Raw genomic sequence first — 8,833 nt, forward strand, 5'->3', positions numbered from 1 at the left:
TGAGAAGGAAAGGGGGCTTAAAATGGAGTTAATGATCAATCATGCCTATGGACAAAGACTCCATGAAAATCCCCAATGTTCAGGTAACTTCCTGGCTGGTGAACACCTGGAGGTGCTGGGAGAGAGGTGTGGCTGGAGGCATGAAAGCTCGGAGCCCATTCTGATAGATCCTCCCTTCCCCCAACTGGTGGGCGGAGTATGACATAACCTGCAGCCCGGAAATACCTGAGTGACTAACCAGGTACCTTATATGGACTATACATTGGACCACCAATCCACACCTGCCAAATACCCTAAGCCCTTGTCCTATATGGACAAGGCAGTAAGCCACCAATCAGTGTGCGCCGAGTACACTAAGCCCCCACCCCTTCCCATTCCGCCCCTCAAAAGGTGTGCCCACCCCTGCACGTGCTGCTGTTCTCCCCTTGTGAGACAGCCCGGCAGGTCCTTCTCCTCTAATAAAGCCTGTAGTCCTGGTTTTCGGCCTCTGTCTGATCTTTCACATTCCCCCAGCCCTGACCCTATGCATCTGTCATCCAATGTTCACCTGCATCCTTTATCATACCCTTTTATAATAAACCAGGAAAGGCAAGCACATTTCTTCCCTGAGTTCTGTGAGTCACTCTAGCAAATTAATGGAACCTGAAGAGGGGGTGTGAGAAGCTCCGATTTATAGCCAGTTGGTCAGAAGCACAAGTAAAAACCTGGGCTTGCGACTGGCATCTGAAGTGGAACTGAGCCCACAACCTGTCAAATCTAATGCTGGTCTGGTAGTGAGACAGGCCAGTAAGCCCGGACAAGTGGAATGGGGAAACTGAGGCAGGTGGTGTCCAAACTGGCAGATACAGAAGGTCCCCTCCCTAGAGATAACATCTAGGCCTCAGTTGTGTTTCAGCTCCCGACCCAGAAAAGCAGCAAAACCAGGGGGTGACACCAGGACCAGCTGCGATGACTGACAACCCCCTGCCCTAACACTGACCAATCAGTGGAGACCACAACAGAAGGAGCACACCTAGAAAACTGATGCATATTCTGCTAAAACCCTCCCCTGAGACCTCCCCTAAAATTTCTGCCTGCTAGGGAGGGATAAAGGCCTCAAAACAAAGGACCCAGATCTCACTCTTACCGCCCCTGCCCCCATCTCCTTTCCCCTCTTCTTCCCCCACGGGCATGACTCTCCTAAACTCTAAGGGGCCCACGGGACTTGGAACCAGGGGAGCCATGGGCAGCCCCAGGCAAGGCCCCCTTTCCCTGACTTCCCAGAGAGCTAAGGCAGTCCAGCCCAGGCTCTCCTGTTGCTCCTACGCCAGGGGTGGGGACCTTTTTTCCTGCCAAGGGTGTACCTGTCACTTTTGTTCTAGAAAGAAATTGGTTTTGTTTTTATTTTCTTCCAGGTTTATTGAGACATAATTGACAGATAACGTTGCCCAGGTTTAAGGTGTATCACATAATGGGTTGATGTTCTATATACTGCAAAATGATTACCACAGTAAGTTTAGTTAAGATCCATCCCCTCACCTGGTACAAATTTTTTTTTTTTCTTGTGAAGAAAGATTTTAAAATCTACTCTCTTCTGTTTCTCTAAATTTCTCAACAACTCGGTCAGCTCCCTAAACTCCTTTCAGAAGCCCTTTTACTGTTTAGATTAGCGAGGGTGGATTCTGTTCTTCGAGATTAGAGAACTAACTGATGCAGTGAGCGTTTTGGTGGTAAGTGGAAGCTAACAGTGGCACCCAGACTCAAGTGTTCATTTTAAGCACATCGCAGTTTCCATTTATGTGGAGCCTGATTAAGAGCTGTATAGAGTATCTTGTGATATAATAAAAATTTAAATATTTGGTCTTCTTCCTGTTCCTAGCAGAGCTTCCAAGATGCTTGGAATTTCCTGAGCAATGAGGGTGATAGTTGTGGCTTTTGTTATTCAAAAGCCCCCTTGCAACCACACCTGAGATTAAGCCAATACGGTGAACCAGGGTGAGGCCCCTTTGATAGGCTCAGAATGGGAGTTTGTCACCAGAAAGACTAAACACTTGATTAGAGGTTTGGAACTTTCAGCTCCACCCCGACCTCCAGGGAAGGGCGGGGGTCCAGAGATTAAATTCCTTAAAAACTTCTAGAGGAGGAGAGAATCAGAATGCTTCCGGGGTGGTGAACACGTGCAGGTGCTGAGATGGTGTCGGACCGGAGAAGGCATGGCAGCTCTGAGCCCCCGGGCCTCTGCCCACTTCTACGTGGCTGTTCCTGAGTTGCATCCTTTATCATGAACCTTGAAAGGTAAGTACAGTGTTTCTCTGAGTTGTGTGAATTGTTGCAGCAAATTAAGAACCCGAGGAGGGGATCTTGGGAACCCCCAAATTTGTAGTCTGCCAGGCAGAAGTGTGGGTCGCCTGAGCACTCCATGTGCAGCTGGCATCTAATAGGGGCAGACTCGTGGGACCAAGCCCTTAATCTGTGGGGTCTGTGTTAACTCCCCGAAGTCAGTGTCAGAATTTATTAAATTATGGGAAATCCAGTTGCTGTTGAAGAATTGGTTGTTCGTGTCAGAAAAACCACATAGTATTTTATCTAGTTTGACTTTAAAAGTTTCCTGCAAATAAGACATATTAAAAATAAGCCCGGGCCAGTGCAGCTGGTTGGAGCATCATCCATTGGACCAAAAGGGTCTTGGCTTCAGTTCCCTGTCAGGGCACATACCCAGGTGGTGGGCTCGATCCCCAGTCAGAGCACGTGCGGGAGGCAGCCAATTAATGTTTCTCTCTCACATCCATGTTCCTCTCTCTCTCCTTTTCCCTTCCTCTGCCTTTCCCGTTCTCTCTCTCTAAAACCAATAGCGGTAATAATAATAAAGCTGGGTGATGAACACAAATATAATATACAGGTGATGTATTGTAGAATTGTAAATAATAATAAGGCAAATAGAAGCTTAAAAAGACTTGGAGACATACTTTATCATTTGTTTAGAAGTTTCAATGGGTTTTGAAGTTCCTAACCAGATTTTAACAAAAACTTTGCAAAATTGATGGGTTGAATTACCAAATGAGTATCAAGATGTCATAAATATAAGCAATAGTGTAATTCCATTGGAATCTGTGTACCGCAATGAGATATCTTTATTAGCTAGGACTTCATTAAAACCAAATACCAAAATAAACTGAACTAGGTCTGTAAATTGTCATATCACAAAGTGTTAAACAATATTTTTTTAAATAGCAAACATGTATAAATGCATTGCTTTTCCCATATCACTCATTACATATTGTGGGTGTATACTAACATTTTTATTTTTTATTTTTTTTTTACTAATGGGGTAGTTGATCACAATTTTGGATTGGTCTAGGCCGGCATTTCCTTAAAGTATTTTCTATGGATCTCTACATCAGAATTCTCCAGGGTAACCATTAAATGCTGTTTCCTGAGCCTTGTGTTCAAGACATAACTGTTACTTGTGAAAAAGACCTGGCCCTAAGGGGGTTCCCTTAGGGCAGTAGTCAGCAAACTCATTAGTCAACAGAGCCAAATATCAACAGTACAACAATTGAAATTTCTTTTGAGAGCCAAATTTTTAAAACTTAAACTATATAGGTAGGTACAATGTTATTAACTTAATTAGGGTACTCCTAAGGCTTAGGAAGAGCCACATGTGGCTCGCTAGCTGCAGTTTGCCGGCCACGGCCCTAGGGCCAGCTGGTAGTCTGTGAATTCTTGATTTAGTGCAGAAAAAATTTCACAATATGAGTCCAGGTGAATTTTAGAGGATGTTTATTAAAGCTGGGGACAGTGAAACAAGGAAGGGCTGGGGAAATGAGCCTAGGCTGCTCTTTTTTGGCTCACTAAGAAGTCAGAGAGAGGGGGAGGGGGGCTTGGGGACAGGTTCAGGGAGTTGGCCTGGGATGAACTGCTGCTGCTCATTGCTGCCCTGGTTGTAAGCCTTGTAGGGCCTCTTAGAAGTTCAGGAGATGCATCCCTGTGGGAGAAGAATCGGGGAAAGTGCGGGGCAAAGGGGGGCTTGCTCCTGGGAGGGAGAGGCTGGGGGTTTAAGGGAGGTCTTAGGGGAGGATTTCAATATAACATTCATCAGCTTTATGCTGAAACCAAAATGAGATTTATTCTCGTAATTTCATCTGTTCTTGGGTGTGGTTGGCAAATGGCACTGATTGGATTTCTGCTATCTGTCCCCCTGAGTAGGTTGATTTAAGCTATTTACCTTCTGGTCGGGGAGGAAAAGTGCTAACCATGCACTTTTTAAAAAATTTATCTTTATTGTTGAAAGTATTACAAATGTCCCCTTTCTTCTCCCATTGAGCACCTCCCCTCACTTCCTCAACCTCCCCAGGCCTTCTCCGCCCATTGTCTATGTCCATGGGTTATGCATATATGCATTTAAGTACTTCAGTTAATTTCTTCCGGCCCTCCCTCCCTCCCTCTGAAATACATCAGTCTGTTGCATGCTTCAATGTCTGGTTCTATTTTGTTCGTCAGTTTATTTTGTTCATTAGATTCCACCTATAAGTGAGATCATGTGATACTTGCCTTTCTCTAACTGGCTTATTTCCCTTAGCATAAACCATTTACTCTTAAATGTCCCTGGTTTAGGGGAGATAGGATTTACTAGATGGCTGCAACTGCTTGGCATTCTGGTTTTTCCAGAGGGTTGCAAACTGCTGTGTAACTATCTGGTCTCGGTTTCCCTATTCCCTTTTGTCCTGGCTTACTGGCCTGTCTCAATATCAGGACCAAATTGAGATATTATTTTGGGTTTAATGAGAGAAAGTGAAAGATAACCAAACAGAAAAAACTGTATGACCACGTGATTCCCTGATATTTAATGCGGTTGTCTGTGAAATATCTCAAGTCACTGGTAAAATGTTTTCTGAAAGTTGATCCATTGATCTGCAGCAATTTCAACCTAGATTTAATGCTGCATTGAATTGAGTATACATGTAAAGCCTGACTTTATTTTTAAAAATATATTTTATTGATTTTTTTACAGAGAGGAGAGGAGAGGGAGAGAGAGTTAGAAACATCAGTGAGGGAGAAACATCTATCAGCAGCCTCCTGCACACCCCCTACTGGGGATGTGCCCGCAACCAAGGTACCCTTCAGTCCGCAGGCCAACGCTCTATTCACTGAGCCAAACCGGTTAGGCCCTAACCGTTAGGGCAAGCCTGACTTATTTTATCAGTTACCTTATTTAAGTAGTTTTGTTTATTTAATGAACTAAAGGAAGAAACTAGGAACAGAAGAATAGAAAGTGAGTGAATATGTGCAGAAGGAGAACCCCGAGATGGACCTTTTTGCGGGACCATCCTTTTTGTTAATCCATTGATTTTTTTTTATTTATTTATTTTTTTTAGGGCGAGTGGAGAGAGAGGGAAAGACAGAGAGAAACATCACTGGAGAGGAACACAACTGATTGGTTGCCTCCTGCACAAGCCCCAACCAGGGCACGAGCGGTGACCAGGGCCCAGGCCAGGGAGGAGCCTGCAACCAAGGTATGTGCCCTTGACGGTAATCCAACCCAGGACCCTTTGGTCCGCACGCTGACGCTCTATCCACTGAGCCAAACCGGGCTCAATGTCAAAATAATTTAAAAATTCATTTAAGTTCACTTTCTCTTTTTTCTTTACCCAGGGATATGTTTTTCATTGATTTTAGAGAGAGGAAGGGAGAGAGAGAAAAACTGCAATCAATACAAATTAAAAAAACAAACAAAAAGAACTGGAAAAGCTGCTAATAAAAATATTGACGTCAAACGCAAATAAGAGGTCAAATTTTGAAACCATGAAATTGAATAGGAAGGAAATAAGACTAGGACTACAAATTATGCCTCCTTTAAAGTGTAGCGTATGTGTTACTTGACTCAAAACCTTTTTTCATGCTTTGTCAACTAATAGGCCTGGTTTCTTCAAATAATTATGGAACATCCTGCCTGTCACTAGTACTATTCTCTCAAAGTCATATTTGTAATACTTTTGAGCATCTTGCCCAAAATTTAGTTATTCTTAATATCTGTCTCACTAAGCAGGTCTTCCCAGGTAAACTTATCTATGATGGCATATGTATAAACACAGGTTGTGCCAGTTCTTTGTTCCAACTGTCTTTTTTCCTATTCTATGATCATAAGTGTATACCTTTCTGACAGCAGAATAACCCAAATATGTATTAAATAATTCATTCATCAAATAATTATTGAGTATCTGCTATATGCCAGGCACTGTTTTAGATACTTGGGATACATCCTGAACAGAACTGGTAAAAATCCATATGGAGCTTACAATCTAGTAGGGTAAGGAGACAATAAATAAGATAAATGCAAACATATAGTATGTTAGTTATTAGAACTAAGGAGAAAAGTAAAGCAGAAATGGAAATAAGAAATGCACGTATGTGTGTATGTATCTGACGTTTAATTTAGGTAAGCTAACTATGAAAGATCTCACTGAGAAGGTGATGTTTAAAGCAAGATCTGAAGAAAATGAGGGAATGAGCCATTCCACTCTGGGGCAAAAGCCTTCCAGGCAAAGGGAACAGCTAATGTGAAGGCTCCGGCAGAAGCACAGCTAGAGAGTGTTCCGGGATCAGCAAGGAGGCAAGTTTGGCTGAGTGCAGCGCACTGGATGAGTAGCAGGCAGTAAGATCAAATATGATGGGGGGGTGGGGGGTGGGGGGAGGAGGAGCAAATGATGTAGAGCCTTGAAGACCATTGCAAGGACACTGGATTTTACTATGAGGGAAAAGTTCTGAGGAGTGGAGTGACATGAAGGAAAAGAGATGTTAAATATGCCCCTGGCTATATAATTACAATCATAATAAGTGCTACCTAATTAGGTCATAATGAAAGTTCTTACCAGGAAGACCTAATCTAATGGAAACATCCATGAGGGAATGATTAGGCTGACACCTGAGTGTGGGATGGAAGGGAAGAGAGAAGAGCCTGTTATAAAAGCCACGAGAGAACACAGCGCACTGGGATGAGCTAACAGTCAGTGTGGCTGAAGGGGTGGTGGGAACTGACGGTAGATAAATCATCTAGGATCTTTTAGTTTATCTCAAGGGTTTTTAAAAAATTTTTTATATTTTATTGATTTTTTACAGAGAGGAATAGAGAGTTAGAAACATCGATGAGAGAGAAACATCAAACAGCTGCCTCCTGCACACCCCCTACTGGGGATGTGCGTGCAACCAAGGTACATGCCCTTGACCGGAATCAAACCTGGGACCCTTCAGTCCACAGGCCGACGCTCTATCCACTGAGCCAAACCGGTTAGAGCTATCTCAAGGGTTTTGATCTTTATCTTAAAACTAATGAAAAGTAATTGAACCATTTAAAAATTGTTAATAATGATAGAGATAGAGAGTTAGAAACATCGATGAGAGAGAAACATCGACCAGCTGCCTCCTGCACATCTCCTACTGGGGATGTGCCCGCAACCAAGGTACATGCCCTTGACCGGAATCGAACCTGGGACCCTTCAGTCCGCAGGCCGACGCTCTATCCACTGAGCCAAACCGGTTTCGGCTAGGGTTTTGATCTTTATCTTAAAACTAATGAAAAGTAATTGAACCATTTAAAAATTGTTAATAATGATATTTGCCTTTTTAAAAGATCTCTCAGACTTCTCTGTGGAGCCTGCACTTCTCCCTTCCATTGGTTCTTAGGAGGAGAGCCTAAAACTTCTTTAAAGAAATTTGCACTTGCATTAATCGCTGGCTTTCACTTTCTTTGACTTCCCTTAGCCCTTTCATTGTATGTGGGCCACACCTAGATTTGTACCTACGTCACACCCTAAATCCTTTCTTTTCCCTGCATAGTAAGATTTTAAACAACAACAAGAACTCAAATACTAAATCTAAACAAATTTGACACGATTATTGACTCTTCCGTGGGGTGTATTTGTTTAAATTTATTCATCCTTGAGTTACTTGGAAATAAAGGCCTTTGAAAGGGCGAGGGCTAGGCCCTCCATCTTGCCCCAGGATAAGGGCTACGCCCTCCATCTTCCCTTGGCCACAGTGCTTGGCAAGGAGCTTCTTCCCGGAAGTCTAAGCCTCTGCTAGCCACACCCAGGAACAAGACACCAACTTGCGCCTGGCCAATCGGCAGAGCACAGGACCTCCTCTCACATAAAACCACGGAATTAGGATATGCCAAGGTCTGCGATGACCCCCCAGATTTGAGCTTCAGGGAATGAGGTTGATTGGTTTTGACAGCTTATCTGGCAGCTCCTCAGCTGTTTTTGTCCTCCCTTCCCCATCTAGGAATCAATATATTGACTTTAGAATCACTGCAATAGGACCCAAAAGGCGACTACTGTGCAAAATACAGCCTTCTAATGCACATTCACAAATTATGAGGAGGTGGTCACTAAATCACTCCCCTCCGGCAGCTGTTGGGAAACAGCCCTTAAGTGCCACTTAAAACTCAATGAACTACTTGAAGCTGTTGTCAAATACAAATAAAAATGCCCTTGAAGAAAAAAATAAAACCCAGTGAATCCTGGGCGGCTACCTCCTACTAAGCTCTCGCTAGATGCAACCGACGGGAAATGTGGGGAGGGCTGGAGAAACGTGTGCAAACGATGGAAACGCCGCAAGCCCCAACTCAGGAACTCCCCAAATAACCCCACAGGGCTGCCGTTTTACAGTCAATGCCTCCCGGGCGGCGCCCCCTCTCTTAACCCTCCGGCTCTCGGCTCTGCGCCTGCCTGGCCGGAAGCGCTCGGCCACCATGTGCCCTGGGCGTGAGGACCTTCAGGCTGCTCTCGGGCCTGCGGCGTTCAGGCCTCCCGCACGCTTCTCCCGCCCATGTGATGCGCGAGAGCCAATGGGCGGG

This window comes from Myotis lucifugus, unplaced genomic scaffold (genome assembly GCF_000147115.1).
Source record: "Myotis lucifugus unplaced genomic scaffold, Myoluc2.0 scaffold_110, whole genome shotgun sequence".
Lineage (NCBI taxonomy): Eukaryota > Metazoa > Chordata > Mammalia > Chiroptera > Vespertilionidae > Myotis > Myotis lucifugus.